We start from the raw sequence: 19,324 nt of genomic DNA on the forward strand, positions 1-19,324 counted from the left end.
TGAATTCACATTTTAAGCATCAACACTAAACAAATTTCAAGTTACGAATTCACATTTTCAAGTGATATTACTCTTTACAAATTTCAAAACACAAGTTCACCATTCAAAACTACATTAAACCATTTTTAAGTCGCTAATACACTTCTCAAGTGACTAGTACAAATTTTAAAACACTACACTTAACCATTTTCAACTCTCTAATTCACTTCTCAAGTGACTAAACTTAACCATTTTCAAGTCATTAATTCACATTTCAAGTATCAACACTAAACCAATTTCACATCATGAATTCACATTTTCAAGTGATATTACACATTATAAATTTCAAAACACAAGTTCACCATTCAAGAACTACATTAAACCATTTTCAAGTCGCTAACATACTCCTCAAGTGACTAGTACACATTTCAAAATACTACACTTAAATCATTTTCAACTCTCTAATTCACTTCTCTAGTGACTAAACTTAACCATTTCCAAGTCATGAATTCACATTTTAAGTATCAACACTAAACCAATTTCAAGTTACGAATTCACATTTTCAAGTGATATTACACTTTACAAATTTCAAAACACAAGTTCACCATTCAAGGACTACATTAAACCATTTTTAAGTCGCTAATACACTTCTCAAGTGACTAGTACAAATTTTAAAACACTACACTTAAACCATTTTTAACTCTCTAATTCACTTCTCAAGTGACTAAACTTAACCATTTTTAAGTCATGAATTCACATTTCAAGTATCAACACTAAACTAATTTTAAGTCATGAATTCACATTTTCAAGTGATATCACACTTTACAAATTTCAAAACATAAGCTAACCTTTCAAGAACTACATTAAACCATTTTCAAGTCGCTAATCCACTTTTCAAGTGACTAGTACACATTTCAAAACACTACACTTATTCATTTTCAACTCTATAATTCACTTTTCAAGTGACTAAACTAAATCATTTTCAAACCATGAATTCACATTTCAAGTATCAACACTAAACTAATTTCAAGTCATGAATTCACATTTTTAAGTGATATTACACTTTACAAATTTCAAAACAGAAGTTCACCATTCAAGAACTACATAAAACCATTTTCAAGTAGCTAATACACTTCTCAAGTGATTAGTACACATTTCAAAACACTACACTTAATCATTTTCAACTCTCTAATTCACTTCTCAAGTGACTAAACTTAACCATTTTTAAGTCATGAATTAACATTTCAAGTATCAACACTAAACCAATTTCAAGTCATGAATTCACATTTTCAAGTGATATTACTCTTTACAAATTTCAAAACAGAAGTTCACCTTTCAAGAACTACGTTAAACAATTTTCAAGTTGTTATTACACTTTTCAAGTGACTAGTACACATTTCAAAACGCTACACTTAACCATTTTCAACTCTCCAATTCATTTCTCAAGAGACTAAACTTAACCATTTTCAAGTCATGAATTCACATTTCAAGTATCAACACTAAACCAATTTAAAGTCGTGAATTCACATTCTCAAGTGATTACACTTTATAAATTTCAAAACACAAGTTTACCTTTCAAGAACTACATTAAATCAGTTTCGTCCTCGAATGATACTTATAACTTATTTGACTCCTATAATTAACTAAGACACTCATGAGATCACTTACTTAACTTCCACTTCATTTTATCCATTATGTGGTCCTAAAATTTTGTTGAGATCATTTACTTAACTTCTACTTCATTTTATCCATTATATGGTCCTAAAATTCTGTTAATTTTTAAAATTTTCACAAAGTTTGCTCGAATTTCCTTCGTAAATAGGCCTATCGCAAACCTGTCAGCTAACCAGAATATATATAAATATGCTTCACCGAGCGTTACAACAGATATGTTACTCAACTGATAATAAATGAGACTCTACTGGGCATTACTTAAAATTTTTCACCTAAAGTGTAAATCCACAACTAACTACTCCATATAGAAAAAAGACACACCTCAGATCCGCACTACCACATTAACTAGCAAGGTACTAAACATAAATTCATGCATAGGTTAAGTCAATCTACTAGATAAGTTCGATGTACTAGCACTACAATCGTAATAATCTTCCTTGTATTTTCAATCACAATTCAAGCTTAAGGTATAACACTTATCATGGATAACCACAAAAATTTACATACTATATTGACTTATAACTATTGAATAAAGATCGAATAAATACTTGTCCACCAAGGGTCTGGCTCTGGTCGATGGCTGCAGCGTTGACTGGTGACTGGTGGTTGGTCGCGGAGGCTGGTTCGTACGACATCGGAGGCTGGCTCATCAGTGGCTATTCGTCACGAATAGAGGAAGCTGCTGGTGGCGGCTTGAGGGGCTTCACCAGCATGGTTTCACCAGAAAAAGGGGCGAGGGGTGAGTCTTAGAGAGAGAGAGAAAGAGTATAAGGGAGAGAGGTGGATGTTTGAGAGAGAAAATGAGGATAGAGTTTGATATTTTTTTAAAAAGAAAAAATTGGTTGATTTAATCTCAGCCGTTGGATCAACTTTGATGAACGACTGAGATTAAGGTATTTAAAAGAAGGTCAATTGGGATTTATATTTTTATTTAATTTGGCTAAAATTAATACTAATTGGAATAAAAGAGTGACTAAAAATTAAACATAAAAAAGGAAAATTAAATAAGAGTGGCTGCTAGTTTAATAAATGTAATAATAATAATAATAATAATAATAATAAAAATAACAAAAACAATAATAATAATAATAATAATAATGAGATGACTTATGTGTTTTAAAAGAAAAAAGAGGGTAATTTGATCTCAGTCGTTGGATCAAGTTTGATCGACGACTGAGATTTAAAGGTTGAAGATTTGATCAAAATTTACATAAATATTCAATTGTGTCACAAATTCTCTATAATTGTAATAAATTGAATTAAACTATGCTAAAATTGGTATATTGTGGTAAAAAATTGGGTCAGCAAATAAATAGATCAGATAAACTGATTTAGTTTAGACTATTATTTAAATAAATGTTATAACTAATAATAATAATAATAATAATAATAGTAATAATAGTAGTAGTAGTAGTAGTAGTAGTAGTAGTAGTAGTAGTAGTAGTAGTAGTTATAATAATAATAATAATAATAATAATAATAATAATAATAATAATAATAATAATAATAATAATAATAATAATAATAATAATAATAATAATAATAATGAAAAACTAGACAATATATTTACAAAAAATATGAGTGTGCACCACTGCGTGAAAAAAATAATTTAATAAAATTATGTAAAATGTCGTTTTTGAGTTTAAAAATTATAGAAAATGGTATCAAAATAATTTGTGCATTTTTTTAAATTATGAATGTGACACGTCAATATGTATTTAATATAAGAATAATGTGCACAAAAATATTAACAATTGAAATCAAATAATTTTGATAAAATAGCATCCTAAATGACGAGAAAAAAAAGTAAGACTTTGATATTAAAATAAACTAAGCATGTAACAATTAATGTTATGTAAAATTACTATATAAAATAGCAGCCTGGGAGGGGTATCGTGAGGTCAAAATTGGGTGTCAACACAATTAAACCGATTTAGTCCCACAAAATAGGTCTGTGGAGGGTACAGTGTATGCAGACCTTCTCGAAAATCTATTCAAGCTTGAAGATTCTTGTAAAATAAAACACATAATGTAGGGTTTTTGCTTATTGATTTGATTATTGGTTTACTTACTTAAAAATCGATAACCAATAAACCAAACCGATAATATTTAAAATCAAATCGAATTGACCGATGCACATCCCTAATTTCGAGAAAAAAAATAGTGAAATTGGGATTAGAAATTGTGTTAAAAGTATTGAATTGGAGATTTCGATTACGTTAATACAACGTATTAATATGATGAATTGTCGGCTAATTGACTTCATTATTATAACTTCAATAGTGTATTATTAGCTTGATCATTTGATGTTAACGTATTATTCATAATATTTGGATATATAGACTCAGTTAGCTAAGTTTTAACTATATACATCACATACACGAGTATATTACCTCGTAATACAACATATTTTATTTCTACTCTGATGAATTATCATTTAATTTAGCTTATATTATTATATTATAATTTTGAAATATATATTATTACCTTGGTCAATCGATCATATGACATCAATGTATTCAATATATATAGTTGATTGACTATAAACTTCACAATATGTATTAGATACATTACATATACATGTAAATTACCTCGTAATACAACATTTTATATATATATATATATATATATATATATATGTAATGATAAATTATCATTTAATTTAGCTTATATTATTATATTATAACTTCAAAAGTATATTTTTTTTATGAATCGATCATATGATATCATTGTTTTCAATAAATAATTGAATACATTTAATTTTTTTAATATAAAAATTATTTATTTAACAGTAAATTAAAAATTAAATATCGAAGGACAGTGTCGTTTTCATAAAGTTAATTTTTAATTTAGTTTTAACAAAAGCGACGCTGTCCGTCACTTTTTGAAAAAAAATAAATAAAAACTAAAAATATTTACAGATTGCGACGGACCGCGCTGCTTTTCTAGAATGAAAATTTTTAAAAATAAAAATTATAGCGACATTGTCCATCGCTTTTAATAAAAATAAATCAAAATAAAAAATTAAATTTAAAAAGAGACGAACAACGTCGCTTTACAAAAAAATATTTTTTATTGAATTTTTAAAAAAGCGACGTTGTCCGTCGATTTTTCTAAAAATAATGAAAACTTTCAAATAATTATATATTGCGACGGACAACGTCGCTTTTCTAGAATTAATATTTTTAAAAATAAAAATTATAGCGACGTTGTTCGTTGCTTTAAATAAAAATAAAAATTAAATTTAAAAAGCGACGGACAATATCAATTTTTTAAAAAATAATTTTTATTTAATTTTAATAAAAACGACGATGTCTGTCGGTTTTTGTAAAAATAAATAAATTACAAATTCCGATAGATAGCGACATTTTTATCGAATTAATATTTTAAAAAATAAAAATTATAGCGATGCTGTCCGTCGCTTTTAATAAAAATAAATAAAAATAAAAATTAAATTTACAAATTGACGGACTACGTCATTTTTTAAAAAATAATAGTAATTATTTTTAATATATTACGACACTGTCCGTTGCTTTTATTAAAAAAATATAAATTATTTTTTAATTACTTGACACAAAAATCTGCAAAAAAAAAAGTGACGGATATTAAGACGTTGGCCATCACTTTTAATAAAAATAAATAAAAATTAAAATTAAACTAAAATAGCGATGACCAACGTCGCTTTTCTCGTCGCTTTTTAAAGTCACATAGTCTGTCGCTTTTTTTTGCGTTTCTTTTTAGCCCTTTTTTAGTAGTGATTGTTATTGTCTCGGGGATAGCATTTGGACTAAAGTGGTGAGCTTCCATCCTTTTGGAAGGCTCTATATCATGTTATAGATATTTCTAGACATTTTGGTTTTATTTTGAACATTGGTTTTGGCTATGGTTGGGGGCATGTCTGAACAAAATTTCATTACTCTTTTGGCTAGAGGCTTTGTGGTATTTCTATGGGTAGGAATGAGCGGGATCGATGTTGGTGTCGGCCTAGGTATTGGAATAAGCTGAAAGGATGAAAAATTGGACAATATTATTAGTTGTTCCATCCTATTTTATTTTGGGATTAATTATATTATGTTTTGGAACATCCTTGGTTATTGCCTGGTATATGGCCTTTGTTTTGGTGTGCTTTGCTATGTTTGGATTATTGGTATAGGATGACTAGACTCGGTTTGGTTGGTTATGATTGTGATCTATTACCAGAGTCTCTATGTGAGATGTACACTATCTTGTTATATGCTTGGAACTTAACCAACTCAGGGTAGGTGGCTGGAGGTTAGGTTGGGGGTGGTCTTCGATCCTGGTCAGAGTAGGGACGCCTATTTCGGTTAGGCCCCAGTGCAGAGCATGTCAAGTTGGTATCAGAGCCTAAGTTCATGGTCAGTCGGGAGTTAATAAAGCTGTATCAAGTAGAGTATCTTTTAGGGGTGTGTAGCGTACCATACTCATAAAGGAGAGGCTACAAGGCATTTAGGAATGTTTTACTTTCTTGGTAGTCTATTTTCAAGCTTGGAGTCTCCGTTCTAGAATCTTCTCTAATCTTTGTTTGTTCTTCTTTTAGATCCTACCTCATAGATCTGGAACACAAGAAAATTCTTCTATCCCATCTGGGGGTAATGCTAAATGGGTACATCCTACTTCTAGGTTCATCTTTGATCTCATGGTCTAATCCTTGATAGTTTTGGAGTTCCACCGATTTGTACTAGTCCTCCTCAAGGCGAGGTGACTAACGTAGAATTCTATCAGTCTATTCATGCTAGTGCAAAATTGGTTGCTGCTCAGGTTGAGTGGGATATTTCTAGTGATTTTTCTATTGAGGCCATAAGGGTTGACCAATTTTTAAAGATGGGTCCACCTACTTTTTCTGAAGTAAAGTTGGAGGAGGATCCACAAGGCTTCTTAGATGAGATAGAAAAGATATTTCAGGTGATGCAGGCTACCAGTATAGAGGGGGTAAACTTTGCAGCTTATCAATTCAAAGATTTTATATATCATTGGTATGAAGAATAGGATAGAGATAGAGGAGATATAGAGGAGTAATCTTTATAGGATGCCTTATTTGGTGCTTTTTTGGATTGTTTCTTTCCCCAAGAGTTTAGCGAAGCAAAGATGGAAGAGTTTATGAACCTCAAGAAGAGAAGGATGACTGTCAAGGAATATACCTTGAAGTTTCATCAATTGTCAAGGTATGCTCCTAATTTGGTAGCTGACATGTGGTCTAGAACAAGGAAGTTCATTTCTTGGTTGAATCGTGATATGATTTTGGAGAGCAAAACTGCCTTTCTAATTAAAGATATAGATATCTCAAGGTTGACTGTTCATATGCAAAGATAGAAAATGAAAAGAGAAAGTAGGCGGAGTTCAGAGATAGGCAGGGAAACAGGAGCATGTTTTTTGACTAGGGAGGTGCTCAATCTCAGAGTGGTCGAGATGATGGAAAATGACAGAAAAAGGGGTGGGGGAGTTCTGGTTCCTACTTTTCTGCTAGTGCTCCTTACCAGTCAGGCGATAGGCATCATCATAGTGGTGATAATTTCTGGGCACAGGGTGCCCAATTTCAGACAAGTGGAGGTTAGTCACTGTCTTTATGTCCTATTTGTCGGTTTTTTGGTTTTTCTCATAGGGTTTATTGTGATGAAGAAAAGGATAAATGCTTTAAGTATGGATAGGTAGGATATCAGCTCAGGGATTGTCCAGTTAATAAGGTTGCTACGGAGGCGAATAAGATTTTGGTGGCTTCATCTCTGCTCCTACACCTGGTGGTGTGTCATCTGCTTCCATTATTGCTCATAGTTTTTGTGTTGGTCAGAGCAGGTTGTATTCTTTGGCATCCCAAAAGGAATCTAAGGAATTAACTGACATCGATGCTGGTACGTTACACCTTTTCTCTCATGACGTATATTGTTTGCTTGATCCGTAGTCTACTGTCTTCTATGTGACTTTTTATATGGCTATATCTTTTTGTTTTTATTCAAATGTTATTTCAGATTCTTTTTCAATTTCTACCCCCAACAGGTGACTCAATTATTTCTAAGAGAGTCTATAGGGGGTGTGGTATCTATTTGTGGCAAGCAGACATTGGTGGATAATTTGGGTTTGATATGGTGGGTTTTGATATTATTTTGAGGATGGATTGGTTACACTCTTGTTACGCGTCCTTGAAATATCGGACCCGTAAGGTTATCTTTAGGTTCGCTAGTGAGCTGATTATAGAATGGGAGGGTGTTTCCTTAGATCCTAAATAGAGGTTTGTTTCTTATCTTAGAGTTTGAAAGTTAATCTCTAAAGATTATCTTTGTCACTTGGTCCAGGCTAAAGATTCTAACTCGAAAGGTCCTTTTTTTCAGTCAGTTTCTGTGTTTAATGAGTTTCCTGAGGTTTTTTTGGATGATTTTCCTGGTGTTCCTCTAGATAGGGAAATAGAGTTTGGTATTTATCTAATTCTAGACACTTATCCAATTTCTATTCCTTCGAATAGGATGGCTCCGGCTGAGTTAAGAAAACTCAAGGAGCAACTTAAGAATCTCCTGGATAAAGGGTTTATTCTTCTTAGTGTATCTTCTTGGGGTGCACCGGTGTTATTTGTGTGCAAAGAGGATGGTTCTCTTAGAATGTGCATTGACTATAGGAAGTTGAATAAGGTGACGGTCTAGAGAAAGTATCTTCTTCCACGGATAGATAATTTGTTTGACAAGTTGTAAGGTGCCAAGTTCTTTTCTAAGGTAGATTTTTGGTCTGGGTTCGATAAGCTAAAGATTAGGGAGGTGTATATCCCTAAGATGGCTTTTCGTACTCAGTATGAGCTCTTTGAGTTCTTTGTAATGTCATTTGGGTTGGCTAATGGTCTGTCATTATTTATGGATCTGATGAACAGAGTTTTTCTTCAGTATTTGGATTACTTCATTATTATATTTATTGATGACATTTTAGTTTATTCGAAGAGTGAGGTGGATTATGGTAATCACCTCTATTTGGTGTTGAAGACCTTAAAAAAACACCAGTTGTATGACAAGTTCTCCAAGTGTGAGTTTTGGTTAAACGTTGTGACTTTCTTGGGTCATATTATTTCCAGTGAAGGAATCATAGTGGATCTACAGAAGGTTGTTGTGGTGAAAAGGTGGCCTAGACCTACGACTCCATCCGACATTTAGAGTTTCTTGGGTTTAGCCGGGTAATACAGGCAGTTTGTGGAAAGCTTCTCATCGATAGCTACTCCTTTGACTAAGTTAACTCAGAAGAGGGTTAAGTTTTGTTGGTCAGATAATTGTGAAGGGAGTTTCAAGAAGTTGATGGATATGTTAACTTTGACTCCAACTCTGACTTTGCCGAAAGACAATGATGGGTTTGTGGTTTATTACAATGCATCTTGGGTAGGGCTTAACTGTGTGTTGATGCAGCTTGGGAAGGTGATTGTCTATGCTTCTAGGTAGTTGAAGGTATATAAGAGGAATTATCCTACTCAGGAAGGAAAGTAGGAATTAGTGAAGAATACTCACCTCTTGGCTAATCTTAGAGATCATCTCTTCGACTCTAAGGATAGTGGTGTAGAGGTGCAAGAAGTGGTTTGATCATCTCTTGTAGCAGAGATTAAGGAGAAACAAGTGTTAGATCCTATCTTGATAAAAATAAAGAGTGACGTTAGTGGGCAAACTGTAATGGTGTTTAAGATTAGTGGTGGTGGTACATTATAATACCAAGGGAGGTTGTGTTGCAATAAAGGGTTTTGCCTGAAGCGCATTAGTCATGCTATGTTGTTCATTCTTTCTCGACTAAGATATATCATGATCTCAAGGAGATCTATTGATGGAATGGTATGAAGAGAGATGTGGCTGATTTTTTAGCTAGGTGCATAGTGTGTCAATAGGTTAAAGTTGAGCATATGAAGCTAGGGGTTGTATCAAGAAATTAATTTACCCAAATGGAGGTGTGAAGTGACCAATATAGACTTCGTTACCGGTCTTCTTTTGTCTCGAAATCAATATAATTTGATTTGGGTCATCGTGGATTGGATGACTAAGTCTACATACTTTTTGCTAGTATGGACTACCTTCTCGACGGAGAATTATGCGAAGTTGTATCTTCATAAGATTGTGAAGTTGCATGGGGTGCTTATTTTGATTATTTCTAATCGCAGTACACAGTTTACATCTCACTTCTGGCGGTCTTTTCAGAAAGGGTTGGGGACTAAGGTGAGTCTGAGTACTGCTTTCCATCCATAGACGGATGGACAAATGGAGAGAACTTTTTAGACATTGGAGGATATGATTCGGGCTTGTGTTATTAATTATGGTGGCAATTGGGTTGAGCATCTACCTTTGGCGGAGTTTTCTTAAAATAATAACTATCATTCAACTATTGGTATGGCCCATTTTGAGGCATTGTATGGTAGGAGGTGTAGATCTCCTATTGGTTGGTTTGAGCTTGGTGAGGCAGACATATTTTGTCCCGATTTGGTTTACCAGACTATGGACAAGGTAAAGGTGATTCGGGATAGGCTTAAGGCAGTCCAAAGTCGCCAAAAGTCCTATGCGGATATTTGGCGTGGAGACTTAGAATTTGAGGTTGGGGATAAGGTTTTCCTCAAGGTAACTCCCATGAATGGAGTAGTGTGGTTTGGTAAGAAGGGGAAGCTCAGTCCCCGATATGTGGGTCCTTATGAGATTTTCCAAAAAGTTGGTAATGTTGCTTATGAGATAGAGTTGCCTTCTAGCTTGAGCTTAGTTCATCTGGTATTCCATGTTTCCATGTTGAGGAAGTGCATTGGTGATCCTTCTTTAGCTGTTCCTTTGGAAGGGTTGGGTCTCACTAATTCTTTATCTTATGAAGAAGTTCTGGTTGAGATCTTGGATAAGAACATTCGTTGGTTGCGGACCAAGGATGTGGCTTCAGTTTAGGTTCTTTGGCGAAACCATATGGTGGAAGAAGCTACACGAGAAGTGGAAGAGGACATGAAGTCCAAATATCCAGATTTGTTTTCTACTCTTGGGATTCGTTCGGAAGGTATGTGTCTTCAACACATCTTTGTTTTCAGAGTTTATTAAGGATTGATAATATATTTGATAATGCAAATGACTTTTGCGTGTGGTTGGCCCTACCTTGCCAGTCATTCGGAGACGAATATTCCTAGTGGGGGAGACTGAAACACATTAGTTTTTGGACCTTAGAAAATTTTCTGGAATTCTGATCTCTGGACCCAATATGACTCATGTGTATGGGTCGTATGTTAGGGTACGGATAGTATGGTCCAATCGTATACTAACCAGTGTTGGTTGGTGGGATGGACTCTGGTTTCTGGAATGGATACAACTTAGGGGTACGAGTCGTATTGGTGGTTTTGGATCATTTGGTTCCTTAACTTAATCTTAGACTTGGTTACTTATGTTGGATCTGAGTACGAGTGGATTACCATGAGCCATAAGCTAGGGTACAAGTCACACCCAAGACTCGTATGGTGGAAAATGTCTAAATCTTTCTTGGGTTTAAATCTGCCATGCGTACGAATTAAGGGTAAGGTTCATATGTTGTGTTTATGACTTTGTTTAATGAGTCGTATGCTGGACAGTGTTTGATCCAAGGGTTGAGGCTAAGATACAAATGGAGGATACAGATCATATTGGGAGGGTACGACTCGTGAAGGTCAGTTGTATCCTGTGACGGGATTTTGGTACAATTTAAGTGGGGGTATTCTTGACATTTCCCCACTACTCCTAATAGGGTCCCATGACTTCTAACCTACTTGGGAGGTTATTTACCCTATTATTCTATTAATTAACATTTAGAAACTTTTCCCAAACACTTCATAATTCTTCAAGAGCTTTTGGGCAAGGAGGGCTAGGGTTTCAACTAAGGGATCAATTTTGGTCTTGTCTTGGTGATTTCTTTTCTTAATCATCTTAGCTTAAGTCATGTTCTCTTCTCTCATTGTTAATTTTACTTTAAGGCATGGTTTATATAAACATTTTCATGGTTTTACTATTACATAATTTTGGCTTTCAAATACGATTTGGGGGTTTTGATGTTAAATGGTTGGTTATGATTTCCCATGGTTTTAATTATGCTTTTACATGCATTAATGGTGGTTTTTGGATAATTAGATTGCATGGGAATGGTTTAATTGTAATTGGAATTTGTTTTGGTCATATTATGCCCCTAATGTGTTTGACTAAATGCTTACAAAGATATGTTCATTGCATTGACTTCTTTTAATGGAACTCTTACATGTTTTAAACTTGGTAAAATAAATATTCATGGTTTAAATGGCTGGTAATGGCAAAAGGTTAATTGGTTATGCTTATGGGGAACATATAAGTCTCCCAAGTGGTTTAATATGGGAAATGGAAGGGCACTTGAAAGTCCCCTTAAACCTATAAATGGTTGGCTATAGATGATACTTGCAAGTAAGGATTGGTATGACGATACCAATATCAATGGCCTTGGTTAATAAATGGAAAATGGTTTGGTTATTTGAAAATTTATTTTAATTGGGCAATAATGGCGGGATGTGTAGCAAAGTCATGGAAGGTGGAGTTTTTGGGGGACCAAAACATGAAACTCATATTTGCCGATATGAGGTTGGTCTTGGTGATCGTGTGCATAATGTCACACGTTATTTTGGGGATGTACTAGTAATCCCATGGGATAATTCCCTGGTCGTACGGCTACATGAACTAGGGCCCTTTCAACAGGAAGAGATGAACCGATATAGCTCATTGGTGGTTTAGGACGTCGAAGCTACACAGCCCAGGTAAAGATTTTAAAGGCATGCCAAACCCAGTTCCTTTTCCCAGCATGGTTATATATTTATGTATGGTTGTGTGCATATGGATGGTTTTACTTGGTTTTATAAATGGCATTATTTTATCCTTACACTAAGATCATGCTAGCGGTCACTCGCTAACCCCATTTACTAGCGACTGTATACCCACGCTATGCAAAAATCGACCATTCTACTCCTCTTATATAGTGATTGACTCGAGAACATCATTTGGATGTAAGTGGTGAGCTTCCATCCTTTTATAAGGCTCTATTTTATGTTATAGGTATTTCTAGACACTTTAGTTTTCTTTTGGACATTGGTTTTGGCTATGGTTGGGGGCATGTCCCAACCGGATTTCATTACTCCTTTGGTTAGAGGCTTTGTGGTACTTCTGTGGGTTGGAATGGGCAGGATTGGTATTGGTGTAGGCCTTGGCATTGGAATAAATTGAAGGGCTGACATCGTTTGACGATATTTTCGGTTGTTCCATCCTATTTTATTTTGGAATTAATTATATTATGTTTTGGAACATCCTTTGTTATGGCTTGGTTTATGGCCAATCTTTTGGTATGGTTGGTTATTAGTATGGGATGGTTGGACTGTGTTGGGTCGGTCACAGTTGTGATCTTTTCCTAGAGTCTCTATATGAGTTGTAAACTGTCTTTTAACTTGCTAGGAATTCAGCCAACTCAGGGCATGCGACTGGAGGTTGAGTTGGGTAACAGGGGTGGTCTCTGGTCCTGGTCGGACTTGGGATGCCCATTACGACAAGGCCCTAAGGTGGTTTGTGTCACTACCTTCCTCTCGGGTTTGTAGTGAATAAAAGTGGTATCCTAACGTTTTTAATCGTTAAGACAATAATCGAAGCGAAGAAAACCATAATACACACAAAAATCTTTATCTAGAATGACTTGGCATTTTCTCTACTTTGTTAATCCGCCAGGGTTCCCGTAACCCTTGTTAAAGGAATTAGCCGCTCATAGTTATGAGATCATTCATGGGATTCACAGACAAAATCATAGAATTAATCTCACACTATTGAAAAAAGAAAACCTTAAGTCTTAAATTGAATAACAAAACCAAGAATAAACGAAATACAATAAGATATTTGTGCACTAGGCCCCAAAGGGCCTCTCTCTAAATATGTGAATGAATAATATAAACAAAGCCTAAAGGGTATTTATAGATTACAAGAAACCATAGAATTCAAACCTTGAATGAGAAAGGAAAAACAAAGTTGGTGGCTACTTACTAAGTCTACATGTGGATCATATGTTGAACATACAAATCGTATGTTGGACTTAGTACGTTGCCACCCTTGAATCCTGGATCTTTAACTCTCTGGACTTTGGCATATTTGTATAGAATAAGTCTAAAAATGGATCGTATGCTGAACATATGGACCATATGTTGACATATTATGTTGATGTTCTTGCTTTTTTCTTCAGCTTAGTCTCTGGACATCCAGTTTATCAACATACTTTGCTTACATACATTAAGTATGTAGCACATACGGCCAAAGTTGAATTTGTATGTACCCAAAAACTTTACTTTTCTTCCTTTTCTTCAAAATTGTATCCAAAACCTAGTTTCCTGCAAACCATACCCAAAATGAATTATATCTAACAAAACATTCTAAAAAACTTGCATATTTTCATAGTTTTAAGCGTCGAAAGTTCTATATTTCTATACCACATCAGATTATGATAGAAATATGCATTTATCTTAAGGTTCGCAATTTTGTAGAATAGTTAAAACAAGGAAACATGAACAACCAATTATAATAATAACATAAACCAAGTCAATTAACAAGCAAAAGTATCCATGTTCCTGTCCTTAACCCTAGATGAGGGTGTTTAGCCTCTCTTGGAATTACAAAGAATCATGACGATGAAATCCATGTAATACTCCTACAGAAAACTTAATTAAAAGAATAAAAAAACCATAATTGAAGACTCCTCAATCGTATTTTAATGCCCCGAGGTCTTCCAAGGTGATTACAAAAATATTGGAGTATCTTATTTATAGTAGGACCAAATTTGCCAATTTTGACTTACCTCCGTACCACGATCCTATCACGGTGCATAGGCAAAGTGGCGTACTTTTATCATGGATTCACGCTATAAAAAACTTTTTACTTTGCAACTAAGGGCGTATCCCACCCTTGAAGCGGTGGCTAGACTGCGTGGCACGCCCCTAAGCCCAAAAATTCCAGATTTTGTTGTCGTATACTCGATGCATTTGACCTTCAAGTCCTTGCTTTGTGGTGGATTTTAATCTTCAATTATAGATTGTAAATCATCCCAAAATCAATTTAAACATCCCTCCAAGCTTCAAAAACCATGAATTAGAGCCCAAAACACCATAGAATCAAACAAGACAAGCTAGAATAGCTTATAGCTCAAGCTAAGTGTACTAGTTTTCTCATTTGAATTCTAACTGACTTTTTTACTTCCAAACTTGATTTGACACAGTTTAAACATTATCAAAACATAAATTAACACTTAGAGTCTTATTTATACAAATATTAACTTATTACGCACACAAGAATTCCTCAAAACTAAGCTAATTAAGGCTAGATAACAACACTTATGTGCCTAAATCCACCTAGGATTATCACCCCACACTTAAAGCCTTTTTCATCCTCAAATAAATATTAACCTTAAACACCACCATCATGGAAGACTCCAATAATACTACTATAAGTAAAAATTTAATCTAGCACTACAATAACTGCACAAATAACAAGTTTCACAAACAAGCATGTCATATACACTTGAAAGCTCGTGAATGCTACTTCAAAACATCCTAACCTCAAGAATGGACAAACCAAGTTGGAAAAATCATGCATATTACTCAACCAAATAGATCATATAAGTCATCTATCTATCATCAAACATGTCTCTCACTATAAGAGAGTTACCCATATTCACCTAGAGATATGCAATATATCACAAGAATAGGTACACAAATCAAATTACGCTCACCTTCAAAAAGAATTCTCAAATGTCACATAAGATGAACCATACACTTTACCTTAGTGTAGCGCTCTACTAATATTAGAATGTTAAGGCTTAGGATCAAGTAGGACTTTACGGGTTGTAATGTAGGATAAGGGATGGGTAGAAACCATTCTGTCCAGTAATAGTTACTATCTTCCCTAAGCACTTTATACATCACCCATAATATTAAGCTCTTCTCTAAATAACCAGCTTTCACCACCCCTCCCTTCACGATTTCTTTTGTTTTGCCCCATCTCTTTAAGATAGTTATCATATATTGAGTAGGGAATATTCTCTATCAATACATGCTTAAATATTGATCAATTCCTCTTTTTTTCAGGACATTACTCCCACCCATAAAACATGAACTTTTCAACACCAATAGTTACTAATTTGGGGCTTTAATTTCACCTTTCTCTTCTTCCATTTTACACTCTTTAACCTCATTAATTTTCAACTAAAGATCTTAGGAGCTTTGGATCAAATGATCAATGAAAGAAGGGGAATACGCTAATTAAGAAGCTACCAAATAATATAGTCTAAAGGCTCAATGGGGATAACTAAGATTATTAACAAAAAAAGGTAGGTAAAACAAAAGGAAACAATTCATGGCTATCAAAGAATTGCCTATAGCATCTACTAAACCCACATTCTTTATTTCAATTTGTACACACACCAGGCAAGTTATAGACATCAATATACAATAAGAAATACACAACATAACCTCACCTCACACATGGAACATGTTCAACTTAAGTAGGATCATTGTAGACTCTAAACCGAGCAATAACATGAATGCAAAAATAAGCCAACATTGCTCAAGAGTTATATTCATGAGCCTAGGTGTCTCAAAAGTAGTTATTAACATGTTTTCCCATTGAAAATAACCTTCATCATACAATCATACTTAGAACCAATAAGAACATATAACTTATTCCTACTCAAAAAATTTAAAATTAAAATTTAAATCCTAAAAATGAAAAAGGATACTGGGTTCAAAGGGTGCTCCTGTGGAAAAGAACTGAAAAGAACAACCATGAGGTGGGTGAAGTGTGCCCCTACTAGACTAATACTAGGAAAAATTAAAATCTAAAAACTACAAAAGAGAAAATCATTTTGTAAATTTTCACCAATTTACTCAAAAACTAAGAAACAACCAAAAATTAAAATCCTAGAGTAAAACTTCACCCAAAACCATGGGAATTTTCCCTACCCCACACTTAAAAACATACTTTTCCCTAAAATAAACTCAAAAGTAAGGGTAGAAATACTCCCTAAGGACTCTAGGCCTAGCTAGTAGCATCTTTAAATATCAATGAGGTCACGTGGACGCTATACCCAATTATTGCCATGGTTCTTACCACGATTTTTTGGTACTTTAACTTCCCATTAACTTGTGACTCAACAAAAATAAAAATTATGTGAAATACAAACAAAATGGAAAAATAAAATTCTTACCTTAACTTAGTTGCCTCCCAAGTAGTACCTGATTTAGTGTCACGACACGACCTATATTTCTATATCTCAACCATATTCTTTCATACTTTTCCTCCTACTCGGAGGCTATCTTCTTATTTGTTTCTGACCTTTTGAGTGTGTACCCTCAAGGTATACATCTTTTCCAACATTAGCCTTTTCAGTCTTTTCTTCCAGCTTTACCCTTTTAGCCATAATTGGGGACTTGGGCAACTTTATAAGATTATCTAAAAAGTTCAATTGTGGCTTAGAAAGCACAACCCTACACTCATCCACTTCCATGGTTGTGATCATGCATAAATCTTTATAATGGGAAGGTGGAGTGAGTGGTTTGTACACTTTGAAAATCACTTTTTTATCATCCAATCTAATTTTCAGAGTTCCCTCTCTAACATCAATCAACCCTCCTCACGTTGAAAAGAATGGACATCCCAAGATGATTCACACCCTATCATCTACATCATAGTCAAGAACAATAAAGTCAATAGGAATAATAAATTTACCAACCTTAATGAGCACGTCCTCAATAATTTCTTCAGGCTAAACTTTGTTTTTGACTAAAATTAGAGCAATACAGACCATGGCCTCATCTTACCTAAACTAAAAGTATTAAACACTTATAGGGGCATCAGTGTATACTTTCCCCTAGAGCACTCAAGGCATAGACCACATCATTATTATGAATTTGTATGGGGAGGGTAAAACTCCCTGTATCCTGTAATTTCTTGGGCATCTTCCAAATTACCACTAAACTACACTCCTCAGTAAGTGCCACCATCTCGATGTCCTGCAACTTTATTTTATTGCTCACCATATCCTTTAAGTATATATCATACTTAGGCATACCATGAAACACATCTAACAAAGGAAGATTAATGCAAAGTTCTCTGAATGTGTTAAAGAACTTCTTGAAACATGCATCCTCCTTGCACTTTTTGAGACTTTGGGGTAATGGTGGTGGGAGTCTATTAGTTACATGCTCAACAACCTTTGTTTTTGAGTACTCAGACTTACCTCAACTTTTCAACATCTTTAACTATAACTTTCTTCTCCTCAACCTATTATGGGACTAAATCTGCCTGAACCTCGTTATTTTTCTTGGGAGTCTTGTCTATAAAATATCTACCACTTTTGAAGGTGGTTTCCATAACCTATTTTAGATTTGCAATGTCATGATGCACCTTGGGTTCTGGTCTTCTATATCTGAGCAAGCTTCCCCAACTCTGCTTCTAAATTCTTTTAAGAAAGCTATTATTTCTTTATCTCAATAGACATTTCTTCTTGTTTGGCCAAGATTTTCCTTAATATCTCCTTAATATTACTGGCTTGTCTATTGTGTTGCTGCTGAAATTACTGAGTCTAATTTTTACCCCATGAACAGTTGGGTTGAGTCTTCCAATTGTGGTTATAGACATTCACATAAGTTGGCTTTTGTGCATTCTCCACAAAGTTTATAGACTCTGGATTTGCTCCAGACAATTCTGTAGAGTGACCACTATTTCCATAAATCTCACACCAAGATGGGGTCTACTTAATTGCATTCACATAAGCCTACGAATGATTTGCCCCCAAATTGCTAAGTCGTGTCATTATCTGATTTAGAAGATCTGATAATTGGGTGGCTAAGATTGTGATACTATCAACTTCAATCATCTCTGTAGTCTTTTCCACTAGATATGTCACCATGCAAATGGGGTTACCATGTACAATTTGATTCAACAATGGATAAAGCTCCCCATATGTTTTCTCCAATGCTTGACCACCTGCAGTTAAATCTAATAAAATTTTTGTATTATGATCAAGTGCTTCAACAAAGGTGTGAGATAATACCTTGTTGGATTGTTGGTGTTGTGGACAATCTCGGAGAAGAGATTTAAACATCTCCCAACCATGATACATCTTCTCATCTAGCTTCTGCTTAAAGCTCAATATCTCACTACATAACCTTACAGTCTTGGTGGATGGGAAGAAATGGATGAGGAATTACAGGACAATTCATCCCATGTAGTGAAAAAACCTACCGGTTCAGTGTTCAACCACTTCTTTGCTTCCCCCAAAAGTGAAAAGGGGAAGAGTGTTAGTCTTACATAATTAGTAGAGACTCCAGTAGGGATAAATGTGTCACTGGTCTTCAAGAAATTCTACAAGTGAACTTGTTGATCCTTATGTGACAATCAAGTAAACTATCCACCATTGTGCAAAAGTTGCACCATTGTAATGCCCCGCATTTTTGAGCTAAAAATTAGATCATCGTTCCTATGTGTGTAAATTCTAATCCTATGATTCATATTAAATTCATGTGTTATTATCTTTCTCCTAGTGTGTTAAGTGATTAAGAGGTGAAAAATGTTCATGGAAATTACCTAGAACAAAGTTGAGCTAAGAGCCTTTGAATCATCCAAAGTTTGGTATTCAATTCTATAAGGGTCAACTTTGAATG

Source organism: Capsicum annuum, chromosome 3 (genome assembly GCF_002878395.1).
Source record: "Capsicum annuum cultivar UCD-10X-F1 chromosome 3, UCD10Xv1.1, whole genome shotgun sequence".
NCBI classification, from domain to species: Eukaryota; Viridiplantae; Streptophyta; class Magnoliopsida; order Solanales; family Solanaceae; genus Capsicum; species Capsicum annuum.